Raw genomic sequence first — 26,100 nt, 5'->3', positions numbered from 1 at the left:
TAATGTGTACCTGTGCATCAGAAGTCTGAGCTGAGCCACTTTATGAGGGCGGTCCTCACCCAGCAGTTTTATTGTTCATTCCAGTGCTTAAGCTGTCAGAATAAAAAGCCTGTAGCTCCATTATGAATCAGTAAAACTACATGGCACCATCCATAAACAAGGAAGGGGTATTTCCAGACTGCCTTTTGCCTTTGAATGGATTGCTCTTTGGCATGCTTTGTAGTAAAAGCAAAGAAACAGCCTCAATAACTGAACCTGATTCCCACAATGCATTTTTCCTCTCCAATCCATTGTAATGGCAATTTCCCTTTCATTAATCAGCATTAGGACTTAAAGAGAAAATCAGGAGATCAATGTATTAGAATCAGCTCTTGAGAGGAAAGAGCCTCCATAGAAATATGTTTTGCAATGTAAGTAACAGTGATTGGTGAAATGGGCTGATGGAAAACAATTCTCTATTATTAAGAAAGCTCTGCATGCTAACATTTTTTTTGTTTGCTCACCAGCACACTTTGTTGATGACAACAAAAACAGCATCTGCTTCCTCTTCATTAGTTACAGTATAAATCCCACTAGAGTCCTCAGCATTCAAAAATAGCTTCAAAATAAATATACCACACAAGATGATTATGTGTTTTGGATTCAGGCCAGTTCAGAATGCTTTTGGGGGTGGCAACATTAATTGGCTCTGCTCTCACGTCTTGGGTTGCCCCTGGAATCTTAGGGTATATTTGCCATTTCACATCTACAATGTGAGCAGCATATAAAGTTTATGAGTTCATTCTAAATACTCATAATTTCTAAGTGGAGAAGAGTAACCTAGCATTGAGTTTAGTTACTGTGTGAGGGCAAAGTATGAGTTGTCTGTTTTTTCTTGAGAATACCAAATCTATTTCTAATTTTATGGAGAACAATAGATTAAAACTTGTGATTTTGCAAACACCTGAATTTCTTTTTTCCCTTTTCTTTTAAATATTCCCAGGACCAACACTAGCATCTCTCAATTTCCATTACAGGTGTGGGGGAGCAAAGAACAGCAAGTCTTCAAAGAGAAAGCTCACAGTCATATATTACTTATGGTTCAGACACATAGTACAATAATGACATTCTAAAAAAAAAAGTAATGCAATATTATCCAGTGGAAGATTGGATGGAGGATAGGCCCAGAGACAGAGAAACCTGCCGATAAATAATTGCACAAAAGTACTGAGTTAGGCTAGATTCCTTGGGGAGCCTGGGAGATAGAGCAAATGGTTCACCAATCATTTAAATTCTGCAAATCATTGGAGTTTTCTAGTGCGTGACCACTGGTTTTCAGATTGCAAAGTTCTTACAAAATATGAATTATCAGTGGGCATGGCTTTCTGCTAACAAGAGTAGAAGTTTTAAAATATTGAGGTTTTTTTTTATTTCCCTAAAGAGTGGCAGTTTTTTTCTTGTCATGCTGAATTTTACCTAGTAATCTTTGAGGTCAACCTATTAAAAATAACACCGTAGCATTCATAAATGGCAGAACCATGTTCTTACCCCCCAAAAATGCCTACCATGCAGTTACTTTCACAGCTGTCAGAACAATGATTCTTGTCAACAGCATTTCATCTTTGCCACCCTGGTTCATTGGTCTAGGTTGCTTCAAACTGCCTGGGACCTTAATGCATCACTTTATCATTGCATGGGAAAGCCACATTACACATTTCTCTTCTCTTGAAAAAGAGCCACAAAAAACAATGATAACATGCCAGACAAAATCAGTGCCAAAGAATTTCTGAGTTTTTGATCCTTTTCCAGACTAGATCAACAAACCATATAACCAAATGACCAAGCTCTCGATCACACATACACCACAGTTCTAAGAAAAGGATGAAGTCCTTACTATACTTATGACAACAGCCCTGAAGTTACTTCTGTTGTCTACCCAGACTGATGATTTTAAGTTTTTTCAATATAGGAGGGAAAAAAATAGATTGAATCCATGTTGTCATTGGCAAACTTACTTTGCTAAAAGTAAATGTTTCATAAGAAGAAATGAATTAAGAAAAAGAAATAATAAGTACTCTGGACTTGAAAGAGAAATGAAAACTCTTCATAATTCATCAAAATCTCAGATATCTTGGGAAGAATTTTTACCTTCAGTTTTACATTCCTAGCAAATTAAGCCACAAATGTCATAAGGATAATAATTTTATTGGGAATTTATATGCTTTTAAATATAAGCTCTTAGAAATCTATTCAATATTATATGACAAGACCAACACACTGACAACAAAAACAGTTTTATCAGAAACCTCACATTGGACATCAATGCAAATTCACCCAATAACTATTTATATTAAAGTAATCTATTCCAACACACAAAGTATCATGAACAACTTTTTAGTCCTCACCCAACCATTTTGGATCACAATACTTTATAATTTCTCTTTCCTTTTGTATGATAGTATTTAGTATCCATTCTACTATCTCAGTTTTGCATCTTTCACTTTACATTACTTCATAATGTTCATAAATCATTGCAAATTTTTTCCATTCATACCTGTCAGTAATGTAAAATTCCATTACAATAGTAGTTCTATTATATAGTGTAACCACAATTTATTCACGGACTAGAATCAATGTAAATGACAATTGCTTTTCAATATCATTATTAAATGCAGGAAAACATAAAAAAATAAGCACAGTGAAACTGTTATATTATGTAAAGACAAACAAACTAGGAGTCAAAAGACTAGTATTCCATTTTGGGCTCTAGTTCTAACTAGGTCTATTAACTTAGGGAAATCTCTTCATCTTTCTGACTTTCAGTTTCTTTATCTAGAAAAAAAATGGTGGTAATGGATTGGATGATTGGTAGAATACCTTCCTAACATTACATATTTCCTAGAGACAAGAATGCTAATAAATAGTCAATATTTCTATAAACACACACAAGATAAGAAGTCAAATAATACTACTAATCTAGGAATCTAAATTAAGATACCTTGGTTTCACAAATCACCATCATTGATATCATTATAAACAATGCAGTACTGGCATAACAAAGGTTTTAACACCAATCTCTACCCATCTTTTTATTATATGGATTTTATTAAAATAGTGTAGGTTTCTTCACAAATTCATGAGTATAATTATTTTAAAGTAAAATATGAAGCTACATGAACCATGCCTTCAAATTAGGAAATATTTAAAAAAATACAAATACATTCATTAGGCAAATAAAAGGTAACATGTGATGGTTCAAAATTAGTAGCTCTTTATAGAGGGCAAATGACTCAGTCCTTATGGGCCCAACAGTGTTTACTCATGCTGTTCTTCATATTATTGCACTACTAGATTTTTCACTTTCATTTGTTGTTATTGTTTTTCCATGTAGTGTCTCATTGTAAGAAATTTCATTTGTGAAGGAATTAATGAGATACAGAAAAGTGGATCTTCTGGATTTTTTAAGAGAATGATCATGTCATTATCAAATAGAGATCATCTTATTTCTTTTTGGCTTATATTTATGCCTTTAAGTCTTTCTCTTACCACTATCATTCAAATTTTTAGAAAAATAACATATAATAGCAAGGAAAGATGATATCCTTACTTTGTATACTTGATTATTGGAAGAACTTCTGTTTTCTATTGAAAAGGATGCCACCTTTAGTTTTAGGTTTATACCTTTAAATATATACATGTATATAGATACACATAAAGAAATGGATCTTCTATGTTCAATCTTTGTATGTTTTTTAGCATAAATCATTATTTTGCTATAACAACTTTTTTTCTAAATCTATTCACTTAATTTGTGTTTTGAACCATTTTATTTTAATGTTATTAATTATATGGTTTTCCTAAAGCTAAATCATCTTTGCATCCTTTACATCCTTTATCCAAATTGAACATGAACACATTATTTATACATTGGTATAGTCTGTTTACTAAGATTTAAAAAATCTTAATCAATATTCATTAGTGATATTGATCAATAATTCTCTCAATCTTTCCCTCTATCTTTATGCCTCTGTCTTTATGTCTCTATCTCTGCATCTGTGTCTGTCTGACTCTCTCTCTCTCTCTCTCTCTCTCTCTCTCTCTCTCTTTCTTTCTCTCTCTCTCTCTCTCTCTCTCACACACACACACACACACACACAGAGTCTTTCTGTCTCTGATTCTATTTCTGTCTGTCTCTGTCTCTTATTTTTTTTCTTTTCTGGTTCAAGTATCAGGACTATATTTGGCTCATAAAGGAATTTGGTGATGTTTTGTTTTTGAGAATAATTTGCCTTATATAGGTATTAATTGTTCTTTTAATGTTCCTGTATTCATTCGTAAATCCACTTGAAGCATTTGTAGTTCCTTTAAACTAGTTTAATTTCTGTTCTGAAATTAGATTGTTTAAGATCCAATTAGAAAAGAGAAGAAATAAAAATCATTATCAAAGCCTATTATACACAATTACACACCAACAAAACTAAAGACATTACAGAAATGGAGGATTATCTACAGAAAATAGGAAAATAACTAAATAAATAGAAAATGAAATCAAATGCTTAAGCAATCTGATATAAAAATTATAAATTCTCATAAACTATCTGTTTAATATCTGTTCTAGAATTTGTCAAGGATCAATATTCAACAAATAGCGTAACTGAAAGCAAATGGAATTTTTCAGGGTGGACCTTCATTCTCAAAGTAATCTGAACAAAATTTATCTATGAATCAGCAATAAAAGGCTCTATACTTCTAGCCTTCAATTATACCTTATTATCTGTCTTCACTCCAATGGATCCCATTTTTCTGTTCTACAGACAACACGGTATAGGGAAGAGAATGGTAGACTTAGACTCAGGAAGACTTGGGACTCAGGAAGATTGTCTTAGATACTTACTAAAAGTGTGACCCTGGGCAGTCATATTTCCTCTCTCAGACTGTTTTCTCTTCTGTAGAATGATGATAATGGTATCTCCCTAATAAAATTGTAATGAGGATCAAATGAGATAACGTATGTATTCTGTAAACCTGAAAGTATTAAAGTCTATTCAGCTATTACTATCTAGAATACCATCCCCCTTCACTTACCCAGGCTGTAAACAAAGGCTTCTTCAACTCCTCACCCTCTCACCATAGCCCTCCCCCATAGCCAATCATTTGTCAGGACTTGTGGATTCTATATTTATAACATCTTTCTCTCCTTTCTCTTCTCAGGGACTCTCGTTCTGACACTCCTCTGTCTCTCCACACTCCTGTCCATTCTCCACTTGGTTGTCAATGTGAGTTTTCTAAAGTGCCAGTCTGATCATCTCCTCCCTCCCTATGCAGTTAACTCTATTGGTTCCCTAGTATCTCCAGAATCCAATTTAAAAAAAAATTCTTTTGTTGGCACTCAAAGCCCTTTATAACCTAGCCCGTCCCTACCTTTTTATACATCTTATGCCTTACTCCCTTCTTCATGCTCTGTGAGACTAATACAGGTCTCATTGCTTTTCCCCACACATGACACTCCATATCTCCCAACTCTAAGAATTTTCTTTGGTTGTCTCTCATGTCTAGAACTCTCTTATTCCTTATCTCTACTTCCTGACTTTTTTCAAATCTCACCTAAAGTCTCACCTTCTGTGGGAAGCCATTCTCATTCTTCCTTATTCTTAGATAACTATCTCTATCTATATATTGTTTATACATAATTGTTTGCATGTTGTCTCCACGTTAGACTGTGAGGTCCTGGAGAACAGGGACCATTTTTTTGTTTGTTTGCATTCTTTGTAATCCCAGAGTTTAGCACAGTCCCTGGCACATAATAGGCACTTAATAAAGCTTATGTTCTTATATCCTCCCTGATTTCACAAAACCCAAAAGGAAAACACCCCAACATTATATGTGAAATTGGAATTAAACAGGTCAAACAGTATTAAAACCCTGTTCTTCAGATAAAAGGTCAGTCATGAAGCAGCTATGTGGCATCATGAATAGTGCACTGATTCTGGAGTCAGGAAGACCGGGGTTCAAATATGACTTCAGTCACTCCTTACTAGCTGTGTCACCCTGGGCAATTCATATAACCTCTGTCTGCCTCAGTTTCCTCAAGTATAAAATGGGGATTGAAATACCATACATCTCCAGGGTTGTTGTGATGAAAAAAACAAGATAATATTTAAAAAGCTCTTAGCACAGTGCCTGGCACATGGAAGGCACTTAATAAATATTTATTCCCCTCTCCTCCCATCTCCCCACTGAGAGTTAAGCTGGCAACTTCTCCCAACTCCTAATCCACAGCACTTGCAATCAGTAAAGCCACACAATGTTTCTAGGGAAGTCCTTAGACTTGGGGGGTGGGTGGGTAGGTTAAGTAATAGGAGGGCAAAGTAGTCAGTAGAAGCAAAGTAGAGGAGTCAGGAAGGATAGGAAATAAGAGATACACACAAACATAAAATACAGATCAGGAGTAGGATTTGTTAGGAAAAAGATGCAGGGGTGGTATGTCTTATAGTCAAAGAATCAAAAAGAAAAGTAGGCAAAAGTCTCACTAACATCCGCATTAGTTCTTATGGCCCATAGTTACATGAGAACATACTGCCAAGTAGGCAGTCTCTACGGCATCTCAAAGTTACCCATTTAAGCAGTCATGGTGCTGCCTTTACTAGCAATTCAAGTTGCCAGTTTCCCCCATTCATGCCAGGAGAGAGACAGAAAAGAAAAAGCACGGAGGGGAAGAGATTTGCTTACCTAGCTGACACTCTGTTGAGCTATACTGCCAAGAAGTCTATCCCTTTGACATTTTAACTGCTTCAATAGATTAGACAGTTTTGTTGTAATCTAGTCATCTTATAGTTTCTGAGATCTCAGCCCTCAGAGTGAATAGGGCTAAGCAGAAACCAGGGAATAATGAAGAAAAGAATTGCCTATATATGCAGGGTCAACATATATAATAGCTTACAGGAAAGAAAACCAATACATTTTTAAATTGAGAGTATCAGTGGTTCTCTTTTAGTGGTTAGCATCAGCTGAGCTCACTAAGCAACTAGGAACTCTCTTGAGTTTGTCTTCCACTTGCCTGTTCTGCTAAAATATATGCATAACTTTTTTTCCCACTCAAACCCTTACAACCAACCATTTCTGATGCTGAATGTGTCTCTGTGTTGTTCTGACCTCTCTAATTCTCCTTTTCAGTGTCTCCAATAATATACAGCAGATGTTGCTCTTCTGTCACGTAGCAAGGAAAGCTTAGAGAAACACAAGCATCATCTTAGTCCCTTAAAATTAATGTGATAACCAGTACTACAATAGGGATAGGGGCTAGACCTGTGGTTTTATGGATATAAAGAATTCCCAAATGAGGAAGCTCCATCCTCAAAAGCAGTTTGCCACTTTCTCTCCAACTCATATTCTTTTATTTTTTTATTTGTAAATTTATTTTAAACTTAAATACAAAAGAAAAAGAAACAAATACGAAAAATAATATAAAATAAGAAAAAAAGCATTGTCATGTACACAGCAGAATATGAGAGGATTCAAAATATATGTCAATAAATGTCCATTTCAAGAAAGCCTATATAAAAAATACTATGCATTGTATTGAGAGCTATCTTTGCTTTCTTGTAAGTTTTCTTTTGTTCTCTGCTGTGCACTTTTTACTTTTTTCCCCCTTCCTCCTCCCCCAGAAGGTTACAAGTAAGTGCAGATTTATATATATATATACATATACATATACACACATATATACACATATATATACACACACATATGTACATATACATATATATGTATATGTATGTATATATGTATGTGTATATATATACACACACATTCATATATACATATACATATATACACATATATGCACACATATACATATACTATATATACATATACACACATATATCTATATCTACATAGATATAGATATACAACATGGCAGGTGCTCACATGGTAGTCAGAAGAAGTGATACAAGGACATTCTCAAAGTCTCTCTTAAGAACTTTGGAATTGATTGTGTGACATGGGAAACATTGGCACAGGACCACTCAAATCCTAATCAAAGAAGGTGCTGTGCTCTATAAGCAAATCGGAATTGAAGTAGCTCAAAAGAGATGTGAGATGCTCAAATTTAGAGAATCCACCCCAAATGGACTATCTGTGCCCAACCTGTGGTAGAATATTCTGAGTTCATATTGGTCTGATCTGCCACAATTGGACACATTGTAACCTGACTGTAGCATAGTGATGCCATTTTGTTCCTCTTTGAGAATGAAGGACAACAGCCAACCAACCAACCAACCATCCAATGAACTATGTAAGACTGTACTATACTTATTTATCCTGTTTCTCTGAGGGTGGATAACCTCTTCCTTCTTAAATATAAGTCTTTCCATATTTTTTTACAAGTCCACCAACTCATCACTTAATACACCATAGCAATATTCCCACTTTACATTGTCCAGTTGTTTTAAATAGTCCAAAACAATGTTGATAAATATGGCTGACACATAGTGTAGTTTCCCTATTTTTCTCTTTTGATTAAATCTATTTTAGTCTGAACTTTGTCCAAGATCGTGATTACCACCCCTGCTTCTTTTTCTTTAACAAATTCTACTCCTGATCTATATTTTATGTTTGTGTGTATCTTCTATTTCCTATCCCTCCTGACTCCTCTACTTTGCTTCTCATATTTGCCCTCCTATTACTTAACCTACCCACCCCCCAACAATTGCTCCCTTATCCTCCCATTCCCATTAATCTAAACACTCTTCTAAATCCCTCTTTAACCTATTCCTCTAAAGATCCCTCCCTTATCCTCTCCCCCTTCCCTATCCCTTTGGTGTTTTATTTCTTTTTGAATTTAGAAGACTTTTATACTCTTCTAGATATATATACATTGTTCCTTCTTGTATCCATTCCCAATGAAAGTAGGTTTCCAAAACTACTAGCCCTCCTCCTCCAATTCCTCTGTGTCAGTTCTTCCTTTCACCCCTCATTGCAATTCCTAGTCTTAAAGAGTTTCCCAGAACACTGAGAAGTTAGATGATTTACCCAGGTAACATAGCAGGTGTGTGTCAGAGGCAGGGCATATACCCAGGCCTCTCCATCCCCTAAGCCATGCTGTCTCCTCCATAAGCAAATGTAAGCATACTTGATTCCTACTGTAAGCCAAAGGAATGCTTTTACAATCTTTGCATCAGTCTCTGAAACAAAGTGAACACCAACTCTTTCAAGACATTAACTTTGTTTTGGCTTTATTAGGTATGTCCAACTCCCCCTCCCTCTAAACACACATTTACACACATACAAAATTTGACTTGTGACATTGTGATAGAACTGAATCTCTATGTATTTATGAGTTGCTCATTACCATGAGACTCAGGTAGTCTGGGAAATACAGTAAGCTATGAAGAAACACATATGTTCTGTTTGTCAGTTAAATCCCCAAGGGCCCTTCTCCCTCTAGCTCAATCAACACAAAGAATTCTCACTGCTGTTTAAACATCATGAGCAATGTATTCTGTTTTACTTCCTTGAATTTGTAGCTATGTTATCATCCCCCTCCCCCCAGCATGTATATTAAAATAATTCTTGTCATTTGAAATCCTTCACATCAGAAAAAGATGGCTGAAGTTTGGTGTTTTTTGGTTTTTGTTTTTGTGTGTGTGTGTGTGTGTATGTGTGTGTGTGTGTGAACTACAACCTATACCAAAAATAAGGGCCAACAAAGAGTTAGAAATTGAAATGTATTGGCCTAAATGAAAATCAGAGCAGTTATTAGTTCTTGTATTTTCTCTGGTGACATTGAGTATAGCGTAAAAAAAAAAGCTGCAAGGAGAGTTGGGTGGAAGCTGGGTTCGAATCTGACCCAACATTTAATAATTATGTGACCTTCCTGACCCTCTGATTCCTAATCTTTAAAACAGAGGTAATAATACCCCCAATCTCAAGGGGTGGTTCTTAGGGTAAAATGAGATACTTTAGGCAAAAAAGGCTTTCCAAGCCTTAAAATTCAGAGTAATATCTGCTCTCATAATTAGTAGAACATAGGCATTTTCAAACTTAATAAAGATTGTGTTATAAAAATTATAACTATCATCAATAGAATTTTAGAGCTAGAAGGGACTTAAGATATGATTTATTCCAATCTCAACCTTTAATTGGACTGAGACCAAGAATGATAAAAAGAACCTTGATGAATTTGAAGTGAATAATTATGAGTGAAGATTCCATGGTAAGAAGGAGGAAGAAGAAGACTCTGTAGTCTAAAGAGTTACGAGATGTGTTTGTGTTATCTAGTAGTAAAAATCTAGGCTAGAGGCTATTTGGACACTGGGGAATCCTAGTGGGGAGTTATTAAGTGATAGATACTGTTGCTCCTGGATTTGTGACTAAACTGTTGTGCGACATAAGAAAAATCATTTCACTTCATCACCTCTTAAATGAGGAGTTTATGGTAGATGTCATTTCTACCGCAACCATTCTATAAATATGTGATTTCTCTTTCTTCCCTCCTTTATTTTAGGAACAACGGTCAGTGGGACTAGTGCAGGTAGGAAGGGTATTTAGGTAAGGAATAAAATGGCCCTCCTTTACCTTCTCTCCTTTTTGCCTTCAGTGATTTTTCTGAGGAGAAGGAAATGCTAGATTTCTGAGAGTCAGGAAGGAGTTGACACAGGGGTCTTGAGACATGTAAAATGGTATTTTCTTCCTCCCTCCTCTCTAACTAAGTTCACCATCCCAGCATCTATTCCTTGTTGCCAGTTATGTGAGGTTTGGAAGATATACTCCTACCTCCCCCAAGTGATTTCTCTAATTCTGTTTTGTATAAGTGGTAACAGTATTAGTGTGCTTTTCCTAATCACCATCCAAATGACTTTATATGTCTGCAAGACTCTTTCGAGTTGTTGACCATTGCATTGTCTCACTAATTTTAAGGAATTTCCCTAAAATTAAGTTTTTCTAGCCTCACAGCTAGAGTTGTTGCCTAATTCTGGCCTTCACTGAGAGCAGGTGACTTGATAGCAAAGGACTTCTCTTCTTTAAGTAAGTAGGTTGAAGACTCAAGATGATTAAATTTTAGGAATAAAAAATACTTCATACTGAGCATAGCTTTAATTTTTAATTTCAGGGTAGAGGGCAAAATTCTGTCACTCTGTTTTGCATAGGCCTAGTTTCAAATCCATGGGATAAGATGACCCTGCCAGGTTAAGCTCATCTCCTCTACTCTCATCATCATACAGCTAACCCAAGCCCTGACTGACACTACTTCTCTCAGCTTCCTCATCCTTCTGATTGGAGGGGACTTTCTGGACTTTCAACTCATCTTACTTTCCATAGGCTGCTTTGCCTGATCTCAGTTCCAAGAAACATGATATCCCCATGCCTTATACCTTCTAATGTCCTCCTCTTCCCCCTTTCTTGCCTCCTTTTGTGTGCCATCTTCCCCTTTATATAGCAAGTTCCTTGAGGTTAAGAACGGTCTTTCTTCTTATTAAGGGCCTGGAATGTAGTAGGTATATAATATATGTATGTATATAATATATATATATATTATATATACACATATATGTATATAGGAATAGAACATTAGAGTTGGAAGGAATGGCAGAGGTCATCTATTTAAAATACTCTCATTGGGGCAGCTAGGTGGCACAGCAGATGGAGCAACGGCCCTGAAGTCAGGAAGACTTGAGTTCAAATCTGGCCTCAGACCAAACACTTGACACTTACTAGCTGTGTGACCCTGGGCAAGTCACTTAACCCCAATTACCTAAAAATAAAAATAAATAAAATAAATAAATAAAATACCCTCATTAAAGAGATGTGTCATTCCCCCCCCCCCGCTTCCATCACTACATATCCCTATCTCTAGCTAATCTCCCATCCCCCACTATTCAAACCCAGAGAAAGGTATCCTGCTTTCCTAAAGCTAATCAGTCTCTGTGCTCAATGAGGTAAAGTCATCAAGAGTAGCTACCCAACATCCCACAGTGCTAAAAGAACTAAGGTATGTGATTACTGATAAATTGTCAGTTGTCTGAAAAAAAAATTTATAAAAATGGGAGAGGAGCTACAGAACTAGAGAAGGGTAAATGTTTCCCTGATTTTAGTTTTTTTTTCTTTAAAGAAACCCCCATGTCAACAACTTCAAGTCGTGAAAATATTCTAGAACATATTATTAAGGGGAAAGTGGGTGAACACCTAGAAAAGGACACAGCTTAATCAAAAACAGGTCCAATCAGAATAACATAATCTTTTTTTTTTTGTCAGTGACTGAAAGTATAAATCGGGGAATGTTGTATACATATATAGATATATAGATATACACATTATATCTATATATCTATATATCTATATGGACATATAAATAAGTCCAGAAGGTGGAAACAAGGAGGGAGGGTATTCCAGGCATGAAAAAAAAGTGTTATATTTAACAAAATGGACTGCAATAAGGTTAAAAGAAAAATCTTACACTTCAGTTTAAAAAAAAACATTTTCATAAATACAAATTGAGGAAGATGTGGCCAGAAATCAATGTCTGAAAAAAAAAATAGGTGTGACTCGATGATCTGCAAGTTCAATATGAGAATAGTACAATTAATAGAGTGCCAGGCCTAGTGTTAGGAAGACTCAACTTTCTGAGTTCAAATTTGGATTCACACACTTACTAGCTATATGACCCTGGGTAAATCACTTAACCCTGTTTGCCTCACTTTCCTCATCTGTAAAATGAACTGGGGAAGGAAATGGCAAACTACTTTATTATCTCTGCCAAGAAAATACAAATTGGGGAAACAAAGAGTAAGACATGACTGAAAATGGCTGAATGAAAACAAGCTCAAAATGAATCAACAATGTGATATCATAGCCAAAAAAGCTAATGAAATTTTAAACTACATTAAAAGAGGCATAGTGCCTATCAGATTGGCCAACATGACAAAACAGGAAAGTGATAAATGTTGGAGAAGATGCGGGAAAATTGGAACACTAATGCATTGTTGGTAGAGTTGCAAAATGATCCAACAATTTTAGAGAGCAATTTGGAACTATACCCAAAGAGCTATAAAATGTGCACACCCTTTTATCCAGCAATACGGCTTCTAGGGCTGTATCCCAAAGAAATTATAAAAATGAGAAAAAGGACCCACATGTACAAAAATATTTAAAGCAACTCTTTCTGTGGTGGCAATAAATTGGAAACTGAGGGGATGCCCATCAATTGGGGAATGGCTGAACAAGTTGTGATATATAAATGTAGTGGACTACCCTTGTACTATAAAAAATGATGAGCAGGTAGACTTCAGAAAAACCTAGAAAGGCTTGTATGGACTGATGCTGAGTGAAGTGAGCAGAACCAGGAGAACATTGTACAGAGTAACAGCCACGTTGTACAATGACTCTCTTTGACAAATGCTCTCTTGCTCAAATCCTCCCACTTTTTCAACTCATAGCTCAGCTTCAACTATTAACATCAATGTTGGTGACTTCCAAATCAGTTTTGCTAGTAATGCACATTCCTCTCATCCAAGATCTAGTTTTATATCTCTTATAACTGAATAGACATTTGCATTTTAATGTTTTACTACTGTGTCAAACTCTTCACACCTTCCAATACAGAGGAAACAGCACTGAATTTGTCAATAACATATCATGGTTCAAATTTCTGGCATGTGTGGTCTTGGGCAAGTTATTTGACATCTTGAGCCTCAACATCTTCATTCATAAAATGAAAAGGTTAGTCTAGATAATCACTAAGGTTCCCTCTAGCTCTAAATCTGTGATCCTATGCACTCATTTTTCTTCTGTCAAAACTATCCTGAATTTATCTTCCTATAGATGTCACATGCATTTCTCTAGGTACTTATGCTCCAAATATTAAAGCTATTATTGCTTCATCCCTTTTCATCTATCATATTTAACCCATACACAAGTTTATTTGACTTTTTCCTCAAAATTTCTTATATATATATATATATATATATTCCACCCCCCACTGTTTTCACCCTAGTGCAGGGGTGGGGAACCTCCAGCCTGGAGGCCACATGTGGCCCTCTAGGCCCTTTGTCTGAGGCCAGATTTGAATTCAAATCCTCCTGACTCTAGGCCTGGCATATTTTACATTTGAAGAAACTGAGGCTAAGAGAGGTTAAATGACTTTCCCAGTGCATCACAGATATTAAGTATCTGTGGTATAATTTGAATACAAGTCTTTCTGAGTAAATATTCAGTGCTCTATCCACTACACACCCTATGTTTAATTCTTTGATTATGCCACCCAAATGCATTTTGGAAACCCAACCCTCCATTCCTGCCCAACTCTAAAAAACTTCAACAACCATTGAAGTTCATCATGATCACAAGATCTTTTTTTTTCTTTATTAAGTGAAGCTGGGGCCAGAATAAAAGTTAAATTAAGAAAGGAAAACTATAATTAAGTTGAGTATAATTAGGTTAAGAAAGGAAAACTCAGCACCTTTATTCACACCTGCCAACAAGACCTTACCCTTCCCTCTGGCTGGAAATGCAGTGGCCCCTCACAGTTTGATCTCATTGCAGATCCACCCAGAAGATTTAATCTGCTTGTTGTTGTCTTCTATGTGATATAGACCAATTTGCATCTTTTTAGGCAGCCTGGTAGCCTTAGGCTCTCAGGAGCTCACCTTAGCGATGCAAAACTTAGAGAAGACACCAAATTGGCTTGTCCTGAGTCCTGAGGCTAGGAACCCCTGTAATTAAAGACACACTAATGTCAGCCTCCTCACTGTCAGTGATGACACGTGTGTGCCACTGTGCCTGGGAGTAAAATTTTTTTATTATTATTATTATTGTTGTTGTTGTTAATATTATTATTATTATATTTTACTGATTAAGCAAATGAGTCTCAAAAAACTAAACTGACTTGCCCGTGTTCAAATAAGAAATAAAATAGTTGAATTTCAGAACGAGATTTTCCTAACCCTATGCCTAGCATTCCATTTTTACCATGTTCCATAAGTATCTGGGATTATTTAGAGATAGTTCTGATTTATTGTATGAGAAAGGATAAGATTTTACTCCAGTTTCTAGCAGATTGTGTAATTGTCTTTTATTTTTTAAAGTAGATTAATTGTTTTTTTTATAATGTCCATTGCATTGCTCTGGGCTGTCCCATTAAAGAAGACTGCTAACTATCTTACCCATACTTTATATGATTTTCTTTTCATTCTACCCACAGATCAAATGGTCAGCAAATTCATATTCATTGTACCAGCAATACCACTTGCAAAAGGCACCTGCAAATTGTATTGAGGTGGTCCCTCCCTCTCTTTTTATCTCACCTGACTCTTTTGTTTAGCTGTCCAGAAACTAATCTAGGTTCTGAAGTTATCTCACATCTTGATTCTGACAACCTAATGTCATTTTCTAACATTTCTCCTTACTCTATGAGGTCTAAATTTGATATTCTCTTCCATTCAGTTGCCTTAGCTACTGAAATTCCTTTCCTAAATCCATGATTTAGCTTGGAATTCATTAATCTAAGTATCTCACATGCAGCATGTAGGTTCAAAAAACAGACACATGAATCTGTTAAATCTTGATGCATTAAAATCTTAATTTCAGAAGACCATTCTCCTTGTCATTAAATTTGAATTCCATATGATCTGGGTCAACCAATTTTCATTTATCAATCTGCTTCCAAAAGAAAACTGTATTTTTTTTTTTTGGTAGCAGTTACTCTAAAAAGAGGCATTCCCTGTGAGATTTACATATTGCTGCTCTGAACAAAACTAACCAAATAAATTGTGAAAATGGATTTCCTGTAGTTTCTTGTAAATCTATTGATGATTGCATATTTCTGAGGTCTTCTTCCCTTCTGTCATTTCAAACACACTTGCCATAGGGTTAATATTAGTGTTGAGAAAGTCTGCTTTTCAAAGATACCCCTGCTTTCCTGTGAAAATTCCGAAGGTAATTCAAAGATATTGGCTGAGCTCCTTTTGAAACAGTGTTGTCACCATTTCTTCAGATCTAGGTCACCCAGTTTTCACTTATCAATCTGCTTCCAACTTTGGAATAAAACAGGTGTAGTGTGAGCATAATAAGAAAAAAAGTGCCTTACTATGCCAACTAAATGCCATGTTTCATTTAATTCTATGGTGTCCTTGTTTTTTTATTTTTTTTGTAGATAGTATTTTATTTTTCCCAATTACATATTAAGAAAAAAATTTAGCTTTCATTTTTATAAGATTTTGAGTTCCAAATTTTTCTCCCTCCCTCTTCTCTTCTGAAAATGATAGGCAGTTTAATATAGTTTATACATATACTATAATGTAAAGCATATATTCATATCCATCATAATTGTGGAAGAAGAAATAGATCAAAAGGAAATAAAAACATGAGGAAGAATAATGTGGAAAAATATGCTTCAATCTGCATTCTGATTCAATCAGTTCTTTATCTGGATATGGATAGCATCTTCCTTCATGAGTCTTTTGTACTTGCCTTGTATCATTGTGTTGCTGAGAAGGACTGAATCATTCATAGTTGATCATCACACAATGTTGCTGATACTGTGTACAGTGTTTTCCTGGTTCTGCTCATTTCATTTTGTGTCAGTTTGCACAAGTCTTTCCAGGTTTTTCTGAAATCTGGCTGTTGATTATTTCCTATTGAACAATAGTATTCCATTACATTCGTATACTACAATTTGTTCAGCCATTCCACAATTGATAGGCATCCCCTCATTTTCCAATTCTTTGCCACCACAAAAAGAGCTACTAAAATATTTTTTGCACATGTAGGTCCTTTTGCCATTTTTATGGTCTCTTTGGAATACAGACCTTGTACTAGTATTGCTTGCTCAAAGGGTATACACAGTTTGGTTGCCCTTTTGGCATAGTTTCACATTGCTTTCCAGAGTGTTTGAACCAGTTAGCAACTCTACCAAAAGTACAAAGGTGTCACATTTTTCCTGCATCCTTTCCAAAATTTATCTTTTTCCTTTTCTGTCATATTAGCTAATATGATTGGTGTGAGATGGTACCTCAGAGTTCTTTTAATTTGCATTTTTTCTAATCAAAAGTGATTTAGATCACTTCTTTATATGCCTATAAATATCTTTGATTTCTTCATCTGAAAAATGCCTGTTCATATCCTTTGACTATCAATTGGAGAATGGCTTGTATTCTCACATATTTGACTCAGTTCTCTAAATGATTGAGAAATGAGGCTTTTAGCAGAGCCACTTGTGTTAAAAATTGTTTCCCAGCTTTCTGCTTTCCTACTAATCTTAGTTGCATTTGGTTTTGTTTCTATAAAAGCTTTTCAATTTAATGTGATCAAGATTATTTATTCTACATTTTGTAATCCTCTCTATCTCTTCTTTGGTCATTAATTCTTCCCTTCATCATAGATCTGGCTGGTAGACTACTCCTTGTTCTTATAATTTGATTGCTTCATTGTCTATAGTACCTTTTAGCAAGATGTTAATTTCCTTCCTTATCTCTTTTAATTAGGTCTATTTTTGCTTTTACTATGTCTAAGATCAGGATTGCTACCCCTGGTTTTGTTGTTGTTTTTTTTTAATTCAGCTGAAGTATAATAGATTCTGCTCCAGCCCCTTACCTTTACTCTCTGTGTATCTCTATGCTTCAAGTGTTTCCCTGTAAGCAAAATATTGTTAGATTCTGATTTTTGATTTACTCTGCTATCCACTTCTGTTTTATCAGAGAATTCATCCCATTCATATTCACAGTTATGATTACTACCCATGTATTTCCCTCCATCCTTTTCTTCCTCCTGTTTTTCCTCTCTCTCCTTTCACCCTTTCCTATCTTACCAGTATTTTTCTTCTGTCTACTACTTCCCTTGATCTGCCCTTCCTTATATCATTCTCACACCCCTTTACCTAACCTCCTCTCCTCCTACTTCCCTGCTGGGTAAGATTAATTTCTATATTCAACTAATTGTGTATATTATTCCATTTTTGAACCAATGTTGATGAGAGTAAGGTTCAAGTGATGCCCATTGCCTACCTTTTCATCTTCCCTTCTACTGTAATAGGTCTTTCTTGCCTCTTCATTTGAAACAATTTACCACGTAATAGCTCTTCCTATATCACCCTTTCTACTCCTATTTCTCATCCTTTAATTGTTTTTGTCATTCCCTCAAATTCACCATATACCAATATCCTCTGTCTATGTATATTCCTTTTATTTGTACTGTTAGTTATACAATTTTAAAGAGTTACAATTGTCATCTTCCTGTGTAGGAATGTTAACAGTTTAGCTCTATTGAATCCTTTATGCTTTCTTTTCCCTTTTTAACCATTTATGCTTCTTTTGGGTATTTATATTGGAGGTCAAATTTTTGGTTTAGTTCTATTATTCACCTTGTGAAGGCTTGAAATTCTTCAATTTCATTGAATGACCATTTTTTCCCTTGATGTATTATGCGTAATTTTTATGGGTAAGTGATTTTTGGTTTCAGTTCTAGCTCCTTTGCCCTCTAGAATATCCTGTACCATGACCTCTGATCCTTTAAGGTTGCAGCTGCCAAATCCCGTGTGATCCTGGCTGTGACTCCCTGATATTTGGATTATTTATTTCTGACCACTTGGAGTATTTTTTCCTTGACCTGATAGTTCTGAAATTTGGCTATAATGTTCCTTGGGATTTTTATTTTGGGATCCTTTTCCTGATGTGATTGGTGAATTCTATCAGTGCCTATTTTGCCCTCTGGTTCCAGGACATCAATACAGCTTTCCTTGATGATATCTTAAAAGATGTTATCCATGTCCTCCTTTTGATTATGGCTTTCAGGTAGTCCAATGCTTCTGATATTGTCTCTCCTAGATCTATTTTCCAGGTCAGTTGTTTTTCCCATGAGATAGTTTACATTTACTTTTATTTTTTTCTTTTTTGGAATTTGTTTTATTGATTCATGATGTCTTATAGAGTCATGAGCTTTAATTTGCTCAATTCTATTAAGGTATTGTTTTCCTCAATTAGCTTTTGTACTTTATTTTCCATTCAGCTGATTGTACTCTTTTAAAAAAAATTTTTTTATTTTGGCAAGGCAATTAGGGTTAATTGAGTTGCCCAGAGTCACTCAGCTAGTAAATGTTATGTGTTTGAGGCCAGATTTGAACTCAGGTCCTCTTACTCCAGGGCCGATGCTCTATCCATTATGCCACCTCACTGCCCCTAGCCAATTATACTCTTTAAGGAATTGTTCTCTTCAGGGAATTTTTGTATCTCCTTTTCCATTTGACCAATTCTACTTTTTAAGCAGTTTTCCAGGCTGTTGACTCTTTTTTTTCATAATTCTCTTGCATCACTCTCATTCCTTTTTCCAGTTTTTCTTCTATCTCTTATATGATTTTTAAGCTCTTCTTTCAGCTCTTCCATGAGATCTTTCTGGTCTTAAGACCACTTCCAATTTTTCTTTGGGGTTTTGATATTATTGTCCTCTTCTGAGTTTGTATCTTTGTCTTCCTTTTCACCATAATAACTTTCAATGGCCAGATTCTTTTTGTTGTTGTTGTTGTTTTTTTTGCTCATCTTTTTTTTTAACTTTTTTCCTTTCTTTTAAATTTGAACTCTGTTCCCAGGATGGAAGGGGCACTGTTTCCAACTTATTATACTATTGGCTGCAGGCCTGGCTGTTTACCTAGTGCTGCACTGATGTCTTGAAGCCCATGGGGGTCCCTCACGTCTGGTGCTATGCTTCAGGGATGAGGGGGGTTTGGCTTGCCCTGGTGGATGCCATAGGGGTCTGTTAGCTTATATAGTGCTAAGCTGGAGTCTTAGTGATAGTGTCTGCAGTGTGCTAAGGTCCAGTAGGGTGTTTCCCAATGACTACACTGAAGCATGTGCGGTCAGGCCTCTGGAGGCTGCCTGTTTGCCCAGGGTTATGCTGAATCATCGCAGGTTGGTGCTGGCTGGCAGCTACCTTTTTTCTTAGGCACACATAGGGTAGGCATTTACCTATGTTGTCCTGGACTGTGCTAAAGGCCATAGAGGTCTGGCTGCTGGAGGATGCATGTTTGCCTGGCGCTACACTGGAGCATGTGTTGGTTCTCAGAACTGGAGTCTGCTGGTTTCTCTGGCTATGCTAAGGCCAGTGGGGAGGTCCTGGTCTTGGTGTTTGTTTGCCGTACCACACTGGGGTTTATGATCTACCACTGGTTTGCTGAGGTGGGGCTTACTCCTGGCTTGCTGGGATGATTCCTGTCCTGGATTGTGCTCCCCTTTCACTCAAGTGACATGGATCTTTCTTGCCGATCCTTCAAGTTTCTTGGGCTAAAAGATTGTTTCACCCCATCTTTTTGCTAGTTCTGCTATTGCAGGATTTGTTTTCAGGCTCTATTTTATAGTTGTTTGAAAGTGAGTATAGGAGAGTTGCAGCAGTTTACTGCAAATTCTGCCATCTTGGCTCCCAGAAAATCTCTATGATGTCATTTTGTGGGTTCATTTGTGGCAACAGGGGTCCATGAAACTTTCAGGCAGGTCTAATTTACAACATGAGAATGACTTAGGCCTTAGAAGAATCTAGCCCTTCACAGGCTGACTTTGGCCTTTCTTTTCAGGCTTATTAAACATTACTGGACCATTACATTTTTCTCTAGGACAGGTAGATGGCACAGTGGATAGAGCACTAGACTTGCAATCAGGAAGACTTATTGTCCTAAGTTAAAATGTGACCACAGACACTTACTAGGTATGTGACCCTTGGCAAGCCTCTAAATCTTGTTTACCTCAGTTCCTTATCTGTAAAATGATCTGGAGAAGGAAAAGGCAAACTTCTTTAGTATCCTTGTCCAGAAAACCCCAAGAAGGGGTCATGAACTGTTGAGCACAACTAGAAGGACCCAACAACAACAACAACAAAAATTTCTTTCCTGCCAAAATGAACTATTTACTGTTTCCCCTATGTAGCAATGATAATCTTATCTCCATGCTTTATACAAGCTATCCCTCATGCTTGGAATATATTCTTGTCTCCTTTCCACCTCTTGGAACCCCAATTTGTGTCAGGTCAGCTCATTAAAAGTCTTCTGAAAGAGGCTATTCCAGGGTTACTCCAAGTTTTTAGTGCTGTCTCCCCATATTTCTCTCTATATGTAAAATTTACATTGCGTATACTTTTATTTTGCTTATCTGAGTTCATGTCTAGTAAAATGTAAACTTCTTGAGGTAAAGGACAATAGTTCATTGTTTTCTGTTTGTTTGTTTTTATATCTTCAGCATCTAGCACAGTGACTAGTCCATGGGAGGATTTTAGTAAATGTTGTATGAATTCAATTCAATTTCTTCAGAAAATCTGTAACTATAAATTTAGATGATTTCCTCACATCAAGCTCTTAGAAACAATATCTAAAACAATTGATTGGCTGGATACCATTTTTTAATACCATTTTGTCATTGATTACAGATACTAATATGAAACTTCTCAGAGAATTCTGTGCCTGAAGTGTAAAATGAAGTATAATGATTTTGGCCACATAGCTTCAGATATAGTAAAATGCATCTCACATGTCAGGATAGAAAATGTGAAAAATTATGTTATTATAAATAGCATGAGAGGTTAGTGGTCAAAAAAATTATGAAGAAAACCTCTACATCAACACATTAAGCATATTTATTCATAGAAAGGCTTTTGAAATCACAAATCTAAGGCAATTCACATAGGTTTTACTTCTGTGTCACATTGTTCCCCCATGACTCTCATGAAGCCATATTGTTTCTGCTGTTTCACACAGCAAGTGTGAATTAACAGCTCCTTCCTTTAAGTCATGTGGGACTGAGTGGCTGAGATGTTTGTTGTTTTTTTTTTTTAATTTAGAAAAATCTGAATTTGACCATAGTAAAGTGAAATATTTTTCTTTCTTCACCTATACTTCAGAATTCTAGAACTTCCTCTCCCTATTATTGTACTTAAATGATAAGAAGGAAGCTTCCTTTTGAGAGAATAGATACTACTGTACATTGTAAATGTTATGCCTCTTAGTGGTAGAATGCAGCATGCAGGATGGAGATTGGATTCTGAGTTCATTCTTTTCTCATCTGGGCTCTTCACCTCCATTAACTCTTTTATAGGTCTTTAAATTTAATTTTTGCATTTATGACAGAGGTTTTCAATCTGGGGTTTTAGAATTTTTTAAAAAAATGATGATTGCATTTCAATATAATAGATGTGCTTTATAATCCTGTGTATTTTATTTTATGTGCTTAAAAATGTTATTCCAAGAATGAGTAAATAGGGTTCTCTATACTGTTAAAGGGATCCATGTCACACAAAAAGGGTGAAATGCATCTGTAAAAAGATCTGGATAAGGAAATGACAAACCACTCCAGTATCTTTGCCAAAAAAAAAAGAAAAGAAAAGAAAAGAAAAAAAAGCAGCACCAAATGGGGTAATGAAGTGTCAGATACTGAAACGATTGAACAAGAACAAAAGAAAAAGTAGCCTATAATACGAATTTGCAATGGTTGTTTTTGAGATTATGTACATTTTTTTCACAAGATAAATTGGAGATTCAGTGTGTGTTACTTCACAAAAACATTCCCTTCTCTTACTGTTAGAAATTCAGTGAGCTGATATGTAAATCTATCCTCCACCAACCCTTATTTAACAAACATTCTGAGCATGAACATATATGATTGGATCTATTTGTATAATTAAAAACAATCTTCTAAACCAGTGGCATTAAACTCAAATAGAAAAATGAGGGCCAATAAACCATACATAAGGATCTCCACAACCAAAATATTGACTTGGAAAACCACAAATTAATATTATGTATGTTTTATTACATTTTATTTACTTTCAAAAATATTTTCCGATTACATTTGTTCCAGTTCAGGCAGCATGCAGGAGTGTTGCTTTGACTCCTTTGTTATAGACATTTTTCTTACCAGTAGCAGAGACTTGGCCCAGGAAGGAGCCGTTAGCAGTGGAGAAAAAATCCTTTTCTAGTTCAGAGTCATGTGTACTGAGCAACAAAGTATAGACAAAAAATTTACTGAATTTGTTGTCAGGATTCCTGGATTCACAACATGCTCAGACATTATTATTTATGTGACTTTCGACAAATCATTTTACTATCAGAAACTCTTAAGTTCTCATCTAAAAATGATGGTAATGGTGTTTTTTGTTACCTAACTCACAAGGCTATTGTGAGGAAAACATTGGGCAATGCTGAAAGTGCAAAATTATTGTTATTATATATGCAGTCTTCTTAAACTAAGTGCTTTCAGATGATGCTCCATTGTAAGGGAACAAATAAGTCAGGCAATACTCTTCCCAGTGCTCGGGTTTTCTTTGGATTGGGGCACTCAAAGTGTTTTGGCCAGGGTCAAAATAAAAGTAGGTTACATGCTTAAGGTGTGTGCTGCTCATGTCAGATGTGTATATACAAGTTTGGTGTTTCCAGTTATGGTCTGGTGCCTAAGGTGAGGTACAGATATCTGTAATCATTCCAGCTTCTCTTAAGGGAACCAGGAGAAAGGGCCACAAGGCTGGCCTTCTGATCTCTTCTGGGAAAGGGGCACCACACTAGAATTATATCTTTCTGTCCCTCTAAAAATTGTTGAGGCAGAGCTGAACAAAGTCATCAACTTTGCTCTCTCTTCTAGAGTCATAGAAGTCCAGTGGGAAGACAAAAGGCAGGACAACTGGCAATGGCCCAGGATGCAGTGATTGGCTTTGGTGTCTTGGATATTTAATCAAGCTCCAAGCACTCCACCTGCTTCAGCACTGTCACCTTCATGGCCTTTGGAATAAATTATTCTCATGTGCCCATTCTGCCAGAGGAAGTCTTCACATGTTTGGGATAGACATCATTCTAACTCATCAATGGGTTTGAGGACTGTTGGTAACCCTTAACCTAGGTTAGCCTGTGGTCCAAAGTTTTACTGGGGTGTGGCTGCTGAACATACTGCAGTTTCATGGAACCACAGGTGTGTAAGAGGTGGACACCAAAGGTGGATGAACAACATTGAAAATGGTTCTACTAGCACTCATACTAAAACAAAACTAGTTATACAAATAGTGAATAGCAAGTATAGTCATTAATTAAGAAGATAGCATGAAGCAATAAGAGAAGTTAAAGATATTATAGCAGAGGGGCAGCTAGGTAGCACAGTGGATAGAGCTCTGGCCTTGGAGTCATGGGGACCTGAGTTCAAATCTGGCTTCAGACGCTTGACACTATCTAGCTGTGTGACCCTGGGCAAGTCATTTAACCCTGACTGCCTCACCAAAAATAATTTAAAAAAAGATATTATAGCATATCAGAAAATACACAAAATTGAATGAGCTCTTTAGATCTGAGATGAGATCTTATTCAACTAAGAGTGAGGTCTCAATGTCACCCAATGGGAAATTTCCTTAATTCTCTAAGAAGGCAAGCTGGAAATCAAGGTCATATTGAGAAGCCAGATTCTCCTATATCTCTAGTTTTTCCCAAAAAGAATCTATAACCATGTGTGTCTTTCTTAAAGAAAGAATGGAGAGTATCTCTCCTTTTCTGAAGCTCTCACCCAACTCCACTCCTCATAAAATTCTACAGGCAGCATTTTCTCCACTAATACTGCACCACATTTAACAAGGAGCATCTTGCACAGAGCAGCTCCTCTCTCACTTACCTTGATCATGAATGGAGTTATGGAAAATGGAACACAGATGCTATCAATAATCCTCTATGAAGGGAATCCCCTATGAAGGAAATCCCCTATGAAGGGAGTCTATTTGCTCAACCCTTTCTGAAGTCCCAAATGACAAAAGTATATTTTCAGGATCATTGAGAATTTCTAGATATCCTATAGCTACTGATATTTTAGTTAAAGTCTTTTTCATATCATGTTAGGATAGTATATCTAGCCTGCACTCATGACCTTCAGATGATTTGAGGGACTTCTCTAAGGACATGGCTTGGGATTAGGATGTGCCTATTCACGTTGGGCTATAATCATAACTTTTCATTTACATCTGAAGACTCTGGAGGATCCTCTAGAGTATAAATGTCTTCCGTTCTACTTTACTACTTCCTTTGCCCCAAGATTTCTACCCTAAGGCTCAGTGAAAAACTAGATTATATATGGCCAGTGGTGTCATGCTGACATTTCATCCTCTTGTGATTTCCTGCCTCAGTGCCTCTGCTTATAATTGTCTCTGCTCATAAAACATTGATTGGTCCCTCATCTTTTTTTTTTTTTTTGAAATCCTAGCCATGCTTCCAAAAGTTATTTCTTTAAAGAAGTCATCTTTTATTTACTCTATCAGAACTGATTCTTTTTCTTTTGTCCCCAACACATTTAAATTCATGTGGTATTTTTGTAGCAGATAGGACCATAGGGTTTAGGGCAAGAAGAAACCTTAGAAGAACCACCTTTTTACATTTTGCTTACCTCTCTGTCATACTGTCATCTTTCCATATGTCCTAGCATTGCACAAGTTCTTGCTCTCTAGCCAAATGTACCTTAACTTCTGGGCCTTGAGATTCTTCATGATGCTGAACCCTATTTTATATTGTTTTACCCTTTTAAGTTTAAGCTCCTTGAGGTCAGAGCCTGGCTTTTTTAATTTTTTTTCTATCTATAACACTTTTAGTTTTACCTATATATAGAACACTGTGCGCTTAATACTATACATGCTTAATAAATGCTTTCTCATTCACAGAAATAGTTATAATCACTAATATTTTTGTAAAAATAGTTGGCATTTCACTTTGCACATATTATCTAATTTAATCCTTATAATCCTGTGATATATGTGCTAGCATTGTCCCCATCTTATAGATAAGGAAGCTGAGGCTGAGTTAAAGTGACTTGTCTATAGTCAATCAGTAAATGTCTGACCCAAGATTTGAAGTCAGGTCTTGATGACTTCAATTATTGTCTATATTCACTGTAACATCAAGATAACTTGGGCCTTGACCATATTTCCAAGGTAGGAAGAGTGCTTGTGGCCACTTATAGGGAAAGAAAGGCCCTAGTCTCAGGATCCAAGGCAGAACAGAGCACAGACACTTATGGTTGCAAGGGATCAGGGGCCCTAGTTATAGTTGTAGGGCAGATAAAGGTAGCTATGGACACTCACAGACCAGCATAGGAAGGAGAGTAGTAATGGCATTTCTCTTTGGGCCATTCATAC

Source organism: Vombatus ursinus, unplaced genomic scaffold (assembly GCF_900497805.2).
Source record: "Vombatus ursinus unplaced genomic scaffold, bare-nosed wombat genome assembly UNPS02006779.1, whole genome shotgun sequence".
Classification (NCBI taxonomy): domain Eukaryota; kingdom Metazoa; phylum Chordata; class Mammalia; order Diprotodontia; family Vombatidae; genus Vombatus; species Vombatus ursinus.
Note: the sequence above shows the minus strand (reverse complement) of the source record.